Genomic DNA, 19,879 nt, shown 5'->3' on the forward strand with positions numbered 1-19,879 from the left:
TAATAACCATAAAAGAACAAACAAGTTAAAATAAGTTCAGTTAGAAATATTATTTTATTAATTGTTACAATTCACAAGTATCCTCAAGCTAAGGAATACACGCATGTTATAATAGTACATGGTAATATAATTTTTCATAGTAAATCATATTTGATATCAGTATACATATGCATTTTGAACACTATAGGTAATTACTCTTGTTGATTTAATCACCACTTGAGAAAGATACCTTCATGTCTTAGAAACACATCACCCATTGTTAAATTAACCCAAATTTAACTGATCATGTTAGTTCTATTATGTAACTCAATTGTGTTCTATCAAGCAGAGGTACATTGAATTATGGAGGTTAATACAGTGAGTTCAAACAGTTTTTAAGAAGATTAAATAGTTTAATGTATGATATTTAAAATTTTGTGTACATATAGTTATGTGAAGAATAATGTGATTATATTATAAATTTAAAGGAAGACAAAGCATAAAAAGTTTCCATTTATGATTACAAAGAAGACAAAAAGCTTTGGTTAAATTTTACTTTAAATTTTTTCCTTCTGTCCTTTCCTGATGTAAGAAAATAAAATCTATACAAAATAAACAAATGAATATGACGCACAAAAATGTGTGTTTATGTGTATATTTTTACTACTCATAAAGTTTTTGCATATCTCTGTATTTGTGATATATGTATGTATACATCTTCATGCATGTGTGTGTGAGACCAAAGCTCTACATTCCATGTCTTTTTCACTTACTCTCTACTGGAATTTTTGAGACAGCGTTATCACAGTGAATTCAGAGCACACTGAATTGACTAAACTGGTTGGTCAATAAGCCCAGGGATTCTTCGATTGAGTCCTTTCCAGCTCTGTCTTTACAAGTGAGCTGCTGAGACATTATTTTTTTCTCCTTAAATGAGTGCTGGCAACCTAAACTCATGTCCTTATACTTAGATAGCAAGCAATGTACGGACTGAGTCATCTCCCTAGTCTTTATTCATGCAATGTGTTATGTCTTGATCTTTTAGCCACACACTTTAATAATTATTTACTTTCTGGCACTTAAAGAACTTTAAATTACATGATTTAAACTACAAAATATCTGCTTATTTCTAGTATATTAGGTCATGGATTATTAGTCACTCTTTCTACATTCTACTAAACATATCATTCCTGGATACTTAGAAAAGAGCACTCATTCTTGTAACAATAGCATAATGATAAGAGTAATACCCAATCAAATTAAAAACAAAAATCTAAAACTGAATTTTAGGTGGTTTGTAAAGCTCTTCCATATTCATACAACAGGCTGTTGCACATATTGCTTTTGAACAAATTCCTTCCATGTTCAAATTCAGAAATTGCTCTTATTGCTGTTACATTCATTGTAAAAATCATTGCATCTCTATAAAACATATAGGGGAAAGAACATGTCTGCTGTTCTGAAAAATAAGCATATTGTATACATCTAATTCACAAATAGAATAACAACATTAACAAACAAGGGTCAAAGTGACATAGTTACACACAATACTTCAACTTTGGTTCCTTTGTCAAGAATAAACTGTGAGGCCACCAAAATACATAGCTTTAAATATATAAAGTGTAATTGGACAACTGTTTTATAATATAAAACTGACTTAAGAAAAGAGCCAATATATATCATAAGAAGACAATTACCAATCTTTACCTGGTCATCTTTCTTGATATTAACTTCTACTCAATTGCTGCCAACCTAGAGATATTCTTTCTTGAGCAAATAGGTGTCTAGATTTCCTGTAAGCGGACTTCAAAATAGTTACTCTTTAAATCATACAAATAAAGTCCCGATTTGAAAATCAGTAAGTGTAAAGTAAATGAAATGCAATCACCATCTGGTCTATAAATCTGTGTTGGACTAGAAACATCCTACTGAAGCAACAATATCTGTTTGTATTGATTCGTCGACATTTGGAATTCTGTTTCTATGTATAGTATTTTATTCCTTGTCTCCATGAATATCGGAAATTAGATATTAATTGACAGATTTGTTTCTTTCAATCAGTTTGCTTTTCTCTTTAAATTAACAATTTTTCATGATTGCTTCAATTTTGCTTCTTTATGAGATGTTTCATAATATGAATATGAATACAGACACCATTTTCTTCTTTCTACTGCACTTTTCTTCAAAAGAGTTCTTTCTGTGCTTTACTGTTAAGCAAAGTAGGATGTAGAGTACCCTGCAGGCCTTGTCATCTGAATTCACTGTTCTCTAGAATTCCTTTCATCTCATAAAAATAAAAAAAAATCTCACACTCAAAATTGCATGGAACTTCTGCTTAGTAAGTATGTGTGTGTGTGTATGTGTGTGTGTATACATACATACTATTTACCATTCAAAGATGCCTGAACTCAGAAGAGTCATGAGAGAATTTTTATGATGTGGAATTCGCCTCTGAATACCATTGGTTAATAAAGGACTGCTCTGAGGTTATAGAAGAGCAGGGCAGAAAGAACCAGGCAGGGAAAACTAAAGTGAATGCTCGGAGAAAAAGAAGCAGAGTCAGGGAAAAGCTATGGAGTCCCCACTGGAGACAGATGGCTGAAACTTTGTTGGTAGGCCACAACATTGTGGTGATGCACAGATTAATGGATTTGGGTTAAATTAAGTTGTAAGAATTAGCCAATAAGAAGCTATAGCTAATGGGCCAAGCAGTGATTTAAATAATAGTGTTTCTGTGTGATTATTTTGTAACCGAGCAGCCAAGAAACAAACAAGCAACCTCCATACAACATTTGTACATATTTAAAGTATGTTTTATTTTATAAATATCACTGATCTTGAAATAAAAGAAAATGAAAATACTACTTTAAGTATATACCACTATTACTGGTGCAGGGTTTTCATGGAGAGAAACAAAACAAAACACAGCTTCATTCCAAATACCTCTGAGTGCATTAGATCATCTCCATGTACACCATTTGATGGATGTCAGCCTCTCTAGCACATATCAGATGTTGTCTTCATTCAAAGTACAAAATTACTATTGTTAAATTCCACATTGTCCTTCAACTATCAGTTTATGTATTTGACAGTTTTGCTATCAACTCCCAATACTTAGAATATTTTCCATAATGTTTCCTTCTTAATTTACATTAAGTTGTATGATAAATTTGATACAGAGGACACTGACATAATAAATAAAGTGTCAAACCCGAGTCACATCCCTAAAATAGACTTTAGTTTAGGATACCACATCATGCATCATCTGAGTAAGAAGGCACACTTCACAATGCAATATCATAATGAATCTGGGTATATTTAAAGTTCTATTAATTTGGTTTTTAATTGGAATTATGTATATAATAGTTCTAAAAGGTAACTTACAGAAATACTATCAGTTAGTTACTATTTTAACACCTCTTGAACCTAAGTGGACACCATTTATAAATTTGTTTCCAGTTAGCATGTCTAACTATGAACGCATATTTGCCTTCTCCTGCTAGGCCTTGAAATCTAGGACTGTGTTTATCTATTCCTCAGTACCTCTGCATTACAATGGCCACAATATGTTAAGTAAGATCATCAAAATAATTATCATAATAAGTTAAATGTTTTCCTTTGTGGTTGTTGTAAAGATGATTAAGTAATTTTAGAAAATTTTATTGTTTGGCAGGATATACAGTGGTGTTTTAAGTGACTGATGGATAGAAATTAAATTTCACATTTTATATATGAATAAAATTATTGTTTAATGAAAAATTCCTTCATAAAAATCATCAAGTGATTATTTACAGTATAACAACAGAGAAAGCAGCTTTATGTAGGATTATATGTATAAAATGAAAGTATTGTACAATTATTCATAGTCTGTTACAATCTATAAGATGAATAATCCTCACTGTCATTTAACTAGACTTAGATTTGTTAGGATATGTGCCTCTTGTGGGCTCCATGAGATCATTTTCTAAAAGGTTGATCTAATGATGGAAGAACTGTGCTGTGTTTTATGAGTGTCACCCAACAGTCTGGAGTTTCTATCCAGATAAGAGAGAAAGGACAGAAATGAACTCAGCCCCCTCTACTCCTGCACTGTAATGGGGTCCTCTGCTTCATGCTATTGGTGACACAGCCTTCCCCACCAATGTGTATCCACTTCATAATGTATTACCCACTCAGATGCTGAAACAAATACCCTTCCTTAAATTGCTTTTGTTGTGCATTTTGTCACAGCAATGAGAAAATTAACATAGTTTGTTTTCTGCAAGTATTTGACTTACCCTGCAAATGATAGGATATATTATATTATATGAAGCCAATTTAAATAACACAGAGAAATATGCTTTACTCTTTTAGAAAAGTTAATAAGACTTATAAAGTCTTATAATGCAGAAGTTTGACAGAAAGTTTCTTAGTGGGAAATTTGATTTTTTGGTTAGAGACCTCAATCAAATACATTCAGAATTTAAATATAAATTGCAAATTGAATAGATGAATCTTTCTCTTTTCAGAGTAAATGACAGTCTTATAAAGTAAATCTCAAAGTATTCATTGGTGAGTATCTAAGCACTGAGATATAGGACTTGACACCATTCCTTAAACACTCCCTAATGGTGGAGTAAATTAGTTTTTGGAATCCAGACAAAGAGCTGAATTAATTATCACACACACATTAGTGAATTACTGTGAACTAGCATGCTGTGTTAAATTTCAATTGATTCTTGTACAGGGTATTCCTACCATATGTTTGCATACAGAAAAAAATAAATAATTATAAAAACAGAAAGTAATTTCTTATTCAAAGTTACTAAAATGTCCATCTCCAACAAAGTGACTCAAATCCATTCTAATAAAGACTAATTGTAAAAGATACTAAAAAGTAAAGAAAATACATAAGATTTATGAAATTTCCCTGGGTGAATATATATATGACATAAGAACTAGCAAAGAAATAGGAAGAAAAGAGAAAGGAGGAGGAAAAGAAAATAGACACAATTTTATGTCATATTCAGTATGGTAAAAAATTTTCAATTTATTTGACAATGATTTGTTTCATAAGTTTTCAGACATCAAGTCTTATGGTAGACTTTGCTCATCTACTTACCTCTGGAACATCAGCAGAAAGGAGAATACAATAGAAAGGCACAGCATATTAGTATAAAAAATAAAATCACTAAACATGGAAACATTTTAAAGATGAAAATTTTGTTAACAAGATGAAATTAAAATTGGAACCTTCTTTTGAAATGGATAAGGAATACAGAAAAAAACACTAGGAAATGTCATGGAAGATGAAACATAATTTTTCAACTCATAGTGGACATCCAACAAAGGAACAGGGATCAAGATATCTCTTGTCCTGCTAGGCATTTTCAGAATATTGATAGTATAGGTATTATATTTGAAGGAAGGAATTTTCAATGGTTTGAAAAACAAAAGGAAGATTCGTATTTTTGTATTTCAAAACCTTGTTAAGAACTGATAAAGTAAATATCAAAATTTCAGTCTCTGAATCATGAATTTGGATTTTCTTTAAAAAAAAAAAACATTTTATTGATTCTTTGGGGATTTTACATCATGTCTCCTGATTCCATCCGTCTCACTAGCCCTGTGTAGCCACCTCTGCCCTGTCAAACTCACCGCTAAAAGAAAAGAAAGCTTAAAAGGATAAAATCTCAATGTGGAAGTTGTTGTAAGGTGACACAGGCAAACCATAACCTTTAATCCATACATTGTAACTTGCAAATGTTCATTGCAAAGAGTAACTGGTGTGGATCGAGGCCTCTGGCTTCTGCTACACTACTGATACTGGACTCTGTTGTTGCCCTGTGTCACAGTGATCCCGCAACTTTGGATCTGTAGGACCAGCCCCTTCATGTGCTCCAGCAGTTCATTGATGAGGTGGATATTGGGGTGCACCAACTCATAGTCATGGACCTGGGCCTGGGTGATGGCTGGCTTAGTCAACCCACCAGCTCTCCGGATCCATACTACCAGAACTGGACTTTTCTAAGTTTAAGAATAGAGAGCTTGTCTCAGAGTCTTTTAGGAAATGCAGCTTTCAAAGTAGGCAAAGGTTGATTTTCAGATCACTCATTTTTTAAGTTCTAGCATGAACACAGATGAAGCAATCTAATGGTAGTGCCTTATAGAGTTATAATTAGCAACGTTCCATACAGGACCATGCATTGATGCTTTACTCCAGGACAGTGACTATTTTTGGAGGCCATGAAAACTTTAGGAGGCAGAGTGTGATTGGCAGAAGAAATCCTCAAAGTGTAAGCTGTAGAAAGTGGAAGCCCAGTTCTAGTGACTTGTTGTATTCTCCAATTCTTGCTCCCACGTGGTGTGATTAGACACTGCCAGGTACTCTAATGTCTGAAAATTAACCTCATTGTGCATATTCTGCCATAACTGTAGGAAACCCTCTGATGACAGTGAGAAAACATACATGTTTCTGCCTTTCGCATGGTCACAATGATGCAAATGTAACTAATACAATGTCTATGGAACAGCAATGTATTTCTCAGGAATCAAAATGTAGCAAAAACAGAGCAGGCGTGACACATTACAGATATTCAGAGCATCTGGGACGGAAGAAGAAACTTCAGAAGAAAGTGAATTTCCTTACATCAATCGCGGAGACTGCAAAATCAAAAGTGAAGCTAAACAAAAACCAATGAGATAATGGGAAATGAAGACCTGGCTTAGTCATCGGAATGGGGTTAGAAAATGTACTGTAAATTTTTATTTTCCACCCAAATTAGTGATTAGAGGGCTGAGAGAATAACTTAGAAAAGCATTTTCTATGCAAGCGTGAGGACTTCAGCTCAGTTCACAAGAATCAAGGGAGAAATAGCTGGGCACAGCAGTGCATGTTTGTAAATCAAGTATTGTGGAGGCAGAAACAACTAAACCGCTGAAGCTTGATTGTCAGGAAGTCTATCCTATGTGGTGAGCCCAAAGCACTGAGAGACCCAGGCTCCAAGCAGGAGGTTGCTAACAGAGGGAAAGCCGTTTTTTTTCCAGTGGTTAAGTCTCTAAGAGGAATGTACTAAGAGATTGTCTTACACCCATGCAATTAAAGGTAGCACTAACTTAGTGCATCACATAAAGCTGGTAGAAAATGTGGGGATAGGGAAGGTATTACAGGAGAAGGAATGGGGTGAATTCTATCAAAACATAGTACATATATGCATGAATGTCTCAAACAAAACATGATATTGTTATATACATATGAAAAATAGGATTATGGAAACAAAAGGGTTTTTTGTTCTTTTTAAATAAGACATTAATTTTATGTGCATTGGTGTTTTGCTTGTGTGTATGTCTATGTGGGGATGTCAGATCCCCTGGAACTGTAATAACAGACAATTTTGAGTTACCATGTCGATGCTGGTATTTGAACCCAGGTCCTCTGCAAAAACAGTCAGTGCTCTCAACCCCTGAACCATCTCTCCAGACCTGGAGAAAAAAGTTCTATTCCAGGACTCCAATACCAATCCCACCACCTACTTTCCCTATGACTCTGTCTGCACATAGATATCTGTGTTGTGTCCATGCACCCAGAGAGTGAGAGAGTCAATATGAGGGTGTCTTCCTCTATCACTTCATATTTTATTTTATTTTGATGGAGGAGGGTCATCTGTCTATGTGTTACTTTCATTGATTAATAAAGAAACTGCTTGGTCAGAACATTGGTGGATGGAGTAGACAGAACAGAATGCTGGGAAGATGGCAATGAGGCAGACTCTATAGCTCTCCTCTCCAAGATGGACACAATTTAAGATCCTTCCCGGTAAGCCACCACCTTGTGGTGCTGCACAGATTATTAGAAATGGGTTAATCAAGATGTGAGAGTTAGCCAATAAGATGCTACAGATAATGGGCCAGGGAGTGTTTAAAAGAATACAGTTTCCTTGTAATTATTTTGGGGAGCAAGCTAGCCAGGACCCAGGTGGGAACGCAGCCCACTCTTCCTTTTACATTATTTTTGAAAGGTCTTACTACACGTCCCTTGCTAGTCCAGAAATTTGCTGTGTACCCAAGACTGACCTTAAACTCACAAAGATCATCACTTCTAGGCTCGACCAATCTGACTCACTACCCATTAGTGTGAAAGATATACTTTCACACAATATTTACACAACTTTTTATTGCTGCCCCTAAATCCAGAGCGTATATTTATTTTTTTTCTTTTGACCAGTACAGGGTTTCGATCATACTTGCTTTTTTTTACTTGGGTCCTGAGCATCTAATCTGAGGTCTTCTCACTTTGTAGCAGGCACTTAGTCTACTAAGCAATCTCCCTAGCACCTTCCAGGATTTTGTTATTTACTTTATGCCCATATTACTTTTAAAAACTATTTATTCATTGTATATTTTATATGCTATTTGAAAATAGCAATCAAGTTCTAAAAAATACAGTAACAAAGTATTTGTTGAGTACTTATGCACATGCAGATAAGACTTAATGTAGACAAACAAGCATAATTGCACACAGTCAAACATCCTCTTATTTGTCCATGGCAAGCTGGAACTCTCTGACCTTAAGTCAAGATGGAAATAAAGTCACTGTGGGTTCCCACAACTACTTCTGAAAAAAAAAAAGCTCAGTGACATGAAAGCATTTATGCATTTATAAAAATTTCGGTGATACTATCCGAAAACAGTCAAGCATCAAAGTCAAAGATTAGCACACGTTAGGCAAAAACTGCATCATTTTACTGAAATCTTAGTGGTCACAGATGTGGAATTGTAATTTTGCATAACTATGTGCTGGTCATACTCTTCTTGTAAGCCATTCTTTGATTACTTTTCTTCACATATGTCTTCCAGATAACAGTACAGGCCATTGTTGTTGGGTCTGGGTTGTCCTCTGTGGTATAATCACTGACAGCAGCTCATTTTTTAACACCTCACACAGGCTCATGTGAAAACACTGATTACACGAGTTGTTTATCCACCTTAGCAAAAATCAGGAAAGTGGATGTGGAAGGAATAGGTGTTGAGAAATGGAAGTTGGTCACAGGGAGTGGGAAGGTAGAAGATAGGTAAATACAATTTAAAAATATTTGTAAGTGAAAATGTCACAAGGAAACCCATATTATAGTTAATATCTGCTATTATATTTTAAATGAAAGGTCAAATATTCACTTTATTCTGAGATCAGAGATTATTGAATTTCTCAAAGTTCTGCATGAATTATTTGCATCCCATTCCTTTCCCATTGATATAAGCATTACTGTTCTCCATATTTAATGCAATCAAGTTCAAGATCAAGAAACCATTCCTGCTTCACTCCATTGCAAGCACAAGTTAATGGAGACTGAGAAAATGACTTATGCACAGAAACTTGGCCACCAAACTTCAGTAAAGAGTCTAAAAGGAGTACTGGGGTAAAAATGAGATAGATGGATTTGCATCAAAATTGTAAAGTCTTGAGAAAAATAACTAGAAGTAATTCCTTCACCATCTCTGGTCTTTCTTATAACAGACTGTGACTAACATAAACGTAGATACAAATGTACTTCTTATTTACAAAATCAACCTTTGGCTTCTATTCATTTCATCTTCAGGAAACAGTTGTACAGGGAACAATTCTCCTTCTGTGTGAACCATCCCATTACCAGCTACAATATTTCTCTTTGCTGTGATCTGGAAAGATGATACAATGATGATCATGACTCAGAGAAGGAGAATGCATTCCAGTTATGAGCATTTTATGCAGTTCCTGTAATTGAAGTAACAAATTCCAGCTCCTTTTTCTGATTCTGAGATAATTACATGACATCTACCTTCTGTTTCCTAAGTCCATTTGCAGGGAAAAAAATATGAGAATGTGAAAAAATGTGAAAATGCTTTGGAATCCTTCATGAATCTTATAGAGCTGCTTAATTCTATTCCTTTAAATTTTCTATTTCATTGTTTTCCTTAAGATATCTTATCTTGACCCTTTACTGTGATCTAGTATTTCTTTATTTGCAAATTGATATGAAAAACTTCTTTAAATATTTTTATCTCTTAAACACCAGTGGCTTTTGAATTATGGGGTTAAAAAAAAGTTTGTTTTTATAGCAAAATTTGTTGTCTTAAAAAGAAATGTCAGTCTAGTGCATTACCCTATAATCCAAGTACTTTAAGGTAGGAACAGGAAGTTCAGGGGTTCAATTTAACATCAGATACAGAGTGAGCTTAATGCCAGTCTGAATTACATGAGATTTCCCCTATCTCATTATCTACGGATGTTGATGTATTATATATAAACATGTACATATGTATTTATAAATCATATATGTGGACATATGTGTTATTTATATGCATATAAATATATATTTATATGTATTATAAGGAGATAAATATAGGTATATATATATATGTGTGTGTGTGTGTGTGTACTGATATTGATATATCCCTGTAGATACCTACCTATACAGATAGATAATTGAAATAGATAGATAGATAGATAGATAGATAGATAGATAGATAGATAGATAGATAGACAGATAGACAAACAGATAGGTATGCAAGTCACTAATTTAAAATTAAAGGTACTTTAATATTCTTATAACTTTCAAATATCCTCCTTTTTTCCTTTCATTCTAAGCAATGCTTTACTACCTCTTAAATACAATTGCCAAAGTTCACCTTTTATTCTATTCACCATGTGCTATTTTGAACCTACCTATAAACTCAGTGTCTCTCCCTTTCTCTTTCTGCCATGGAAGTGAACATTGGAGAGTTATCACTACCTTTGTGTGATTACCTAAGGCTCTATTATTCACATATTCTCCATATTGGATGGTTATAAAATGTTATTTTTATCAATATTTGTAAATAGTTTGTTTTAAATGAGATTGAGGAAACAATAGGACATTAAAAACTTAGTAAATTCATTTACATGTGTACATTGTGGAATATTCTATTAAATTTGTTTTATTGAATAATTACTTAATACAAGTTAGAGGTATAAAACCACACACACACACGCACACACACACACACACACACACACACACACACACGTAGAACAGTCCCAATAACCAAGCAGATATTTTGGGATTGTACAGTAGCACAATCAGGAAGAACAGAATCATGTGGAATATCTAATATCTCTATCTTCTACAAAGAATAGACTGGAATGAAATAAAAGACAAATTAAGACAAAATTCAACAACACACACACACAATTCATTGAATATGGAGAAGTCCAGCTGGTGCTTGCACTGGGCCTTAACTCTTATGTTCTAAATTCCTTTGATAAGCAAAGCTACTCTGAAGACTACAAGAATAGGAACCCGGAAACCCACTCAGGCACAAAACTTTGCCTTACAATCCGTCCTGCTTGCAAAATATGTTCGGGTAATAGTGGCACAGAACTTGGGGGAGTAGCCACCTACTATCTGATATGATATAAGACAAATTTCATAAGAAAGAACCCATAGTTCACACTGGTTAGGTAACCAAGATCCAGACACTATATCACACAGAGACCTAGGATAAAATCAAACACTCCAAGTCATATAAAGAGTATCAATAAAATGACTCCTAATGATATTCTGCTGTACTCATAAATCAGTGTTTTATTGTGACATTATCAGAGAGACTTCTGGCAGCAGATGCGAAAAAAGACAGAGACCAAGAACCAGACTTTACATGAAGCGAAAGATTCTAAATTAAAGGTATCCATCAAATTCTCCCCTTCAGGGATCAGGTAATTTCACTGAAGAGAAAGTAGAAAGACTACAGAAAGCAAAAGTGTAGGAAGACCTCAGGAGAGCAAGGCTCTCTAAAACAAGTAAGCAAGGTACATATAAACTCACAGCGACTGGAGCAGCAAGCAAAGGACCAACATAACTATACATCAAGTCTTGTCTATATATATAACTATTAGGCTAGTATTTTTATGGAAATCCTGAGTATGAGAACAAGTACATATCTGACTCTTTTGCCTGCTCTTGAGACTCTTTTTTTACTGTTGAGTTGTCAAGTTCAACTTAGAAATGATAATTTTTGCTTCATTTCATTATATTGTACATGGTCTTGTTTGGTTGTTGTTGTTGTTTTTTGGTTTTTTTTTTTTCGAAGCCTGTCCTTTTCTGATGAGAGACAGAAAAGGAATTGTTATTTAAGGGAGCTGAACAGGATAGAAATATACATTCCACTGTTTGCTTTGTTGGATTCATCTGTTGGGATTAAATTAATGAGAGCACTTGGCTTTGATTTTCCAATTTGGTTTACCCAATCAGAAATCATGGCCGTTCATCCAGAGTGGAGAACAGGATAAATTATCTCCAGTCTTCTCTTTCTCTGAATTTCTGTCATGTCACAACCATGCAAAAGGATCATTCCTTGGATGTTCCCTTGTATACTGGAATTTAATAATCATTTAACTTACCCCTCACTGTATGTATGTGTGTGCTGCATGTATGTGTGTGTGTGTGTGTGTGTGTGTGTGAAGTTTGTTGTTGTGTGCATATTATGTATAGGAATATTTCCATGTGTACAGCTATATAGGTCAGAGATGAGTATTAGATTCCTTCCTCTAAGATTTGTCACCTTATTTTTTGCAGCTATAGCTGTGTGACTAGATTGGCTTGAAGCTGTGCCCCAGAGGAAATTCTGTCTCATCTATCTATCTATCTATCTATCTATCTATCTATCTATCTATCTATCATCTATCTATCTATCTATCTATCTATCTATCTATCTATCTATCTATCTATCTATCTTTTCATTCAAAAATTTACACTTCTTCCCCTTTTCCCATTCCCCTCCTACTCCCCCACTCACCCTCCTTCCCCCCTCCCTTCTTAAGAGACGGCAGGGAATCCTACCCTGTGGAAATTCCAAGACCCTCCCCCCCTGCAATGAACTGAGCCCCCAAGGTCTGCTATTGAAGAGCAGAAGGAGGGAGAAGATGAGCAAGCAAGTCAGGACCGCGAGGGGTTGGTACACCAACTGAGGCAGTATGCCTAATCTAATGGGAGCTCACCAAAACCAGCTTGACCAGGACTGAATGAGAAACCGGACTCTCTGAATGTGGCTGAAAATGGGGGCTGGCTGAGAAGCCATTGATAAGGGCACTAGGACTTGTTTCTACTGCGTGTACTGACTTTTTGGGACCCTAGTCTATTCCGATGCAATAGACTAGTTCTGTGTCTTCTTTAAGGGCTCAGATTACAGAAACACCTTGCAAGGCTTGGCTTTTAACAAGGACCTGTTTGAAAGAAATGTTTTTTAGCCCCAGAGTCATCTATTCATCGTTTCAATCACAACTTTTTGGCTCTGTCAGGAACATTAGAATACACAGCCTGGATGTGCATTATCTTTGCTTCACTAGCAATGTTTTGAAACATTTCTATACATTTCTCTCCCAATTGGTCATTTCGAAAGCCACTTGTTTAATGTTACGTCTTGAGTGAGACTGGAACCATTGCAACTGAAACCATTGTGGGAAGATTAACCTGATAGTAGTGAATTAGTGATGGGGAGAGAGCAGAGAATGAACAGGAAGTCTATCTAAATATAATTATTAGATACAAACTGGAAGGTTGGTATGAGAATATTGTAAACATTCGACAGGAAATGAGACAGAAATATAGTGAGTATAATGTAGAACCTCAATAAATATAGAGGATGAAGGAAAAGAGAATAAAAAGAAGTACGGGGATTAAAGCTCCTAATTAAAAAAATTGTCATTCCATTAGTGAAAACACAAAGTTAAATTATTTAAGAGCCATTAGTAGGGAAGAAGATGAAGTAACTTAGCTGAGTTGTAAAAATGTGGTGAGTTCACAAGAATTATTGTGTTTGGCAAAAATCAAACAACTGATGTACCAAAAGAAAAACAACCTAAACTCCCCATGTACAGAAAAAAATACAATGAGAAATTTCAAAACAGAGGCAAGAAATATGAGAAATATGATATGTATAAAGATATAAAATAAAAGTGTTATAAAATTAAAAGTGTGGAATAACCTCCTGAGTAATGGAAATATTAAATTAACATACATCTTAATACCTGCCTGAAAGTAACTCAAAGTAACATACACAATATCACTTAGAGTCATCAATGTGCATGTAAGAAGTTATTTATTTTAACATATACCTATTATTTCAGAGTTTATTGACCAAGCAATCAATAACTCACCAATATGTGAGTTCAATCTGATTGGTTGCTCAGGATTTTGTTTCTAGATTTTAATGAGCTTAACCAAACATAATGTTTTTGCTGCTCTGTTGATTTTTTGTTTCCATGTTTGAAACACGATCTCACTGTAATTGCAAGTTTCAAATTTATGATATTCTTTACTAAGACTCTTGAATGGTAGTATTGCCAGTATGCATCATTACATACAGCTCCAAAGAAATATTTCTCTATCTTTAAATTTTTATGCTGATAAATATCTGCAGAATGAGTTTGTTAGAAAAATCTATGGCCAATGTTTGGTGTATACATTGCACTCATAATTGATGTTTCAGAGAATTAATATTAGGTAGTAATAATTGAGAGAAACTTCATGAGATGAAAAATTTCCTGTTGAGTATGAATTAGCAGAGTAAGAATTACAGAGAAAGTAGTAGCTTTATGTTCTTTATCTATGATAAAGACAAAAAGAGAGCCATGACATCTTAAAAATGTCAAAAAAGTACAGTCATGTTGAAATTTACTTTCTTGGTCTTCACTTAGTTTCTTACACATAGTCAAGTGAAATTATCTGTATTTGTACTGTCCTAAAGCTCCACTATCACCATCAAAATAGAGCTTGACATTAAAAAAAATCCCTTCATGTTTTCCCTTTAGATAAACTATAAAAACATAGATACATGAAAGCATATGTAAAAGGGTAGAAATTGTTCACAAATCAATAATGTGACCCAGCCAGCAGATAAAAATCTTTTTTTTAAATCTGGCAACATGATTGAAGTGGAGATGTCATGATGGAATTTTACTTTAAATTACGTTATGATATTCACCTGCATCAGAAGAGTATAGAATAAACGTATAAAGTATGATAAACTCGTTTTAATACACTCTTAGAGATACAAAATATGTTCTCTTTGGAGATCATCGAAATCATACTGCATACAATATAATTATTAATCCCTATGTTGCATAAGCTTTAGCCTCAATGTAACTTTTGTATTTGAAATTTTGACATAGTGTCAAATATATCATATTTATTCCATTACAGTAAATGAAAAATTAAAGAACAAAATCATAAACAGAAAAAAATTGTAATACCTAACAGTAGAGCAAGTTTTGTTATAGAGATATCATAGTGTATGCTGAGTTTGGAAAAAGGCAACACACTAAGGATCTATTAAAAGACTATTTAATTAGAAACACGGGGAAAAATGAACAATTATAAAAATTAAGACTGTGAGTATAGACAGAGAATAAGAAAAGTGAGGAAATTGGCTTAACGGCAGCATAATTGAAGATAGTTCTTAGAGAAAAGGATAAAGGTCAGGTCAGAATAAAAGCACAGGTACATCAAGGAAAAGAATGCTTATACCGCTCATCTTTCAAGTACTTGGAAAACTGAAGAGCATATATAAAAAAATGAGTGAAATCAATGAAATCACTAACTTACATGCACATTAATAAAAGAGGTATGTTGCACTAAATATTATAATGTGGTCATAGGTTTTATTGAAGTATTTCCTTTGATGGGTCTGCTCAATTTTTCATTGTTCTATAAGAGGTTCTTTAAAAGACAGAAATATTAATGAAAAGCAGTTTAATTCTTGAGTTTGAGTAACAGAAACATTAAATAAGGCTTTGTCAAGTTAAAATATGTAATTTGTGGGGTTTGGGTTTTTGTGGCTCAATTAAAGTTTTGATGGTTTTAATTTTCCTTCTATTGTGTTTTAAAACTGCTAAAATGTGCATTTGCAATGTTTATCATTATATCTAATATAAGCATGTGAATATATAGCAAAATAAATATCAAGAAAAGATGTAAAATTATGAGTGTTCTTGTGACTTTAATTATAATCTGTATTTTTCTTTTTAATGGTATTTCAAATATCAATGGCTAATTGAAATAAAATTCATATTGGTATAAATATAAAAACTTTTAAATATTTGATCAGTTTTCCTATCATCACTTAAAAAGTGAGTTATGAACTGTCTCATGACCCTAACACATGTTTCCTGACTATATCTACCTAATACTGGAAAAGGAGAAACTGAATAGGGGAAGGCTAACAGGATTTAGAGATTTACAATGAAGTTCGTCAGCCAGATGTATTCAGGCCTGAAGAGAGGCTTAAATGATTTTAGTATACTACATACATACGTTGATAGAAATGTAAAATAGAGAAATGTCAGGCTGTATATGCAATAAATATTATGGTCACATTAAGCAGTGCTATTCTGAGACTGACATATATAATAGAAAGTATAGTGGCTACATATATGTAAACATTGAACACATTAAAATATAACGTTAAGATTTTAAAGTGAGTACTTAAACACACCTAAAATATTAAGAAATACTTGATAGACTGTTTAGAATGGTGACTGTAACCCCAGAACTCCAGCAGTAGAGATATGAGGACTCTGAGATAGAGGTCATTCTGCTAGTCTCCAGTACAGAATCAGATTCTGTAACAACAACAAAAACAACAACAACAACAAAAAATAACTTGCATTGTGTATAAATAAATAATTCTGAATTCCACTTATAAGTTGGTGCGGGAGAATTGTCTGTATTCTGTCAATCATGTTTTAAGAAAACGTTGATTGGCCAGGCAGGAGGTGTAGGTGGAAAAACCAGATAGGAAGTGGAAATGATGCAAGGAGAGCAGGAGAATTCTGGGGAGGAGGAAGTTGTTTCTTCCCACTCCTGCCCAGATCACCAAAGCAACAGGATGTGAGCTGCCCCACTGAAAAAGGTACTGAGCCACATGGCTAAAATAGATCAGAAAAATGGGTTAATCAAGATGTAAGAGTTAGCTAATAAGTAGCCTGACCTAATGGGCCAATCAGCTTTATAACTTATAGAGATCTCATGTGTGATTTTTCTCTGGGACTAAACAGCTGGTGGGCCAGGCAGGACAGAAATCTGAACAAGCTGGCCTTACATGTTACAATAAGTAGCTATTATATACTTCTTCAATCAAAGCTAGGTAAATGAAACACATGCACTTAAGGTTTCAAAATAAATATAAGTTTCTATTTGTTAATATATCCTAAGATAGCAAAAATTTTTTTAAAAAAACAGAGCATATATTAGAGGCTGCTAAAATTTCAGTCTCACAACATGTCTCCTTAAGAAAATATTTAAGTATTCAACACATTGACATGACAATGTATTTACACATATGTATGCAAATCAATACTTATATGCATCTGTTATTTCTAAAGTGATTTAAGTAACTGTTTTATCAATAAAATCTGTTCCTGATGTTGATGAGGACATCACACACATAACTCATTGAATGTGGAAACATCAAGCTGGTGCCTACACAGAATCGTCACTTCTGATGCAGACTATGTCAAATGGAGGGATGTGGTTGAAATCATCACAAGCTAACTCTGAATAGAGTATTCTAAAGTTTTTCTCACTGATCACAGCATGAAATAGGAATGGGGTCCAATATCCAAGTATAGCTTGTGGAAAAAAGAGAGCAAGCAGAGTTGGACCATGACTTTTTGGTATCCCAAAGTTATACCTCAACCTGGTCCAGGTTCTCAAAGGCCATTGGTTGAAAGAAGTTCCACATCACTTCTCCCTTTTGTTTAAATGAGAGAGTTCCAAACCCAATATAAAACTATATATACTGTAAGAAGAGATATCAAGTATAAAATTTAGAATTACAAACAGCATAAAAATATTAAGCAATATTCAGCAAGGATTATATACTAAATGTTTCAATAATCTTTCTATCCTATGGAGTCTAAGTCTTGTACTATAAATGGCTTAGCTAAATCATAAGAGGAAAGGAACTATGATGTGGGAATCACATCTGTGTGTTGTAATTACCTTTAATGAATAAAGAAACTGCCTTGGCCTATTGATAGGGCAGAACTTAGGTAGGTGGAGAGGACTGGACTGAATGCTGGGAGAAATAAGGGTGGAATCAGAGAGATGCCATGGAGTCACCAGAGTCAGACATGCTGAAAATTTGCTGGTAAGCCACTTCCACATGACAATAAACAGATTAATAGAAATGTGTTAAAATAAGATGTATGAGTTAGCTAGTAAGAAGCTAGAGCTAATGGGCAAAACAGTATTTTAATTAATATAGCTTTGGTTCTGAGTGGCCAGGATTAACAAGCGGGCACTCCTCCTAAAGAACTATGACTATCTAATCTTCAACCCTATTGAGGGCCTGAGAAAGGAGATAATACTACTTGAGCAGGTAGGAAGTGCAATCAAGCATCTTCCAAAATGTGCAGTAGATACAGAGACAATTGGCTACCTGGGCAGTCACCCAAAGTCTCATTTGCAATGTTGAAGCAACCAATTTGGTTACGGCCTAGATTAACTGACAGACTATTTTTAGAGGGAGATAAATTTTCAAAACCATCTTAGCCTGTCTTGGCAAGGTTTGGCAGTCTTTTTTCTTGTATCCTGCTTGTCCAGTCCAGGCACCATGCCATGTGGTCAAGGCATGGGCAGTACCTTTCCCAAATTCAGTTGTGCCAAGAAGAAAACAAGTTCCAGGTGGAGTGTCTTTGGTGCTCAACATTCTCTTGGGAATATATAGGTGCTTTCAGGAGCAGTCGTGTCTGATGTCATCAGAACCCTTATGAGATTTCCTTACCACCTGTATGGTTGTCACCTCTGTGGATGAGCTGTCATTTCTCTTACTCAGGAGGTTTCTCTTTTTCAAACCTAATCTTTATTAATTTTTTGATGGTATTCATAGCTTTTCTTTTTCCTATGGAATTAGAAGAATAAGGAGAAAGCCCAAAGGTTCCCATCAGTCGCGAGTTGCAAACTGTGTGTGCTCAGGGAATAACGGCTGGAGAGGCAGCAGTGTGTGTGTCATGAACCGACTGGGCTGGCAAACCAGAAGCACAGGAAGCACTGCAGCGGAGTCTGGGCTGACAAACCAAGAGTGCCCTGGGGGTGGGGAATGTCACGATAAGAGGAGGACTCGAGCCCCATGTTGGCCACTAGATGATGCAGAATGCTTCAAGTTGGGGAATGTTAGTCAAATAATCCCAAGAAAACTCCAAATAGAGTATTCTATGATTTTTTTTTAAAAGGGAATTCACGAACCACAGTAAGGAAATAGGAATGGAGTTCCAACATCCACGTGTGGCTTGCGGAAAGAAGAGACCAAGTGGAGCAGGATCATGGCTTTTTGATACCCAGAAGCCATATGTCAACCTGGTTCAGCCTCTCAAGGGCCATTGGCTATAAGATGTTCCCCATCACACTCCTGTATTATTTTTTAATTTATTTTTATTGAGCTCTACATTTTTCTCTGCTCCCCTCCCTGCCTCTCCCCTCCCTTAAACCCTTCCCCAAGGTCCACATGCTCCAAATTTATTCAGGATATCTTGTTTTTTTCTACTTCCCATGTAGATTAGATCTATGTAAGTCTCTCTTAGTGTCCTCATTGTTGTCTAGGTTCTCTGGGATTGTGAATTGTGGGCTGGTTTTCTTCTATTTATGTTTAAAAACCAGTTATGAGTGAGTATATGTGATGCTTGTCTTTCTGTGTTTGGGTTACCTCACTCAAAATGATGTTTTCTAGTTCCATCCATTCTCCTGAAAAATTCAAGCTGTCGTTATTTTTTTTTCTGCTGTGTAGTACTCCATTGTGTAAATGGACCACATTTTCCTTATCCATTCTTCGGTTAAGGAGCCTTTAGGTTGTTTCCAGGTTCTGGCTATGATAAACAATGCTGCTATGAACATAGTTTAGCACATGTCCT

Source organism: Myodes glareolus, chromosome 20, assembly GCF_982192425.1.
Source record: "Myodes glareolus chromosome 20, mMyoGla1.1, whole genome shotgun sequence".
Classification (NCBI taxonomy): domain Eukaryota; kingdom Metazoa; phylum Chordata; class Mammalia; order Rodentia; family Cricetidae; genus Myodes; species Myodes glareolus.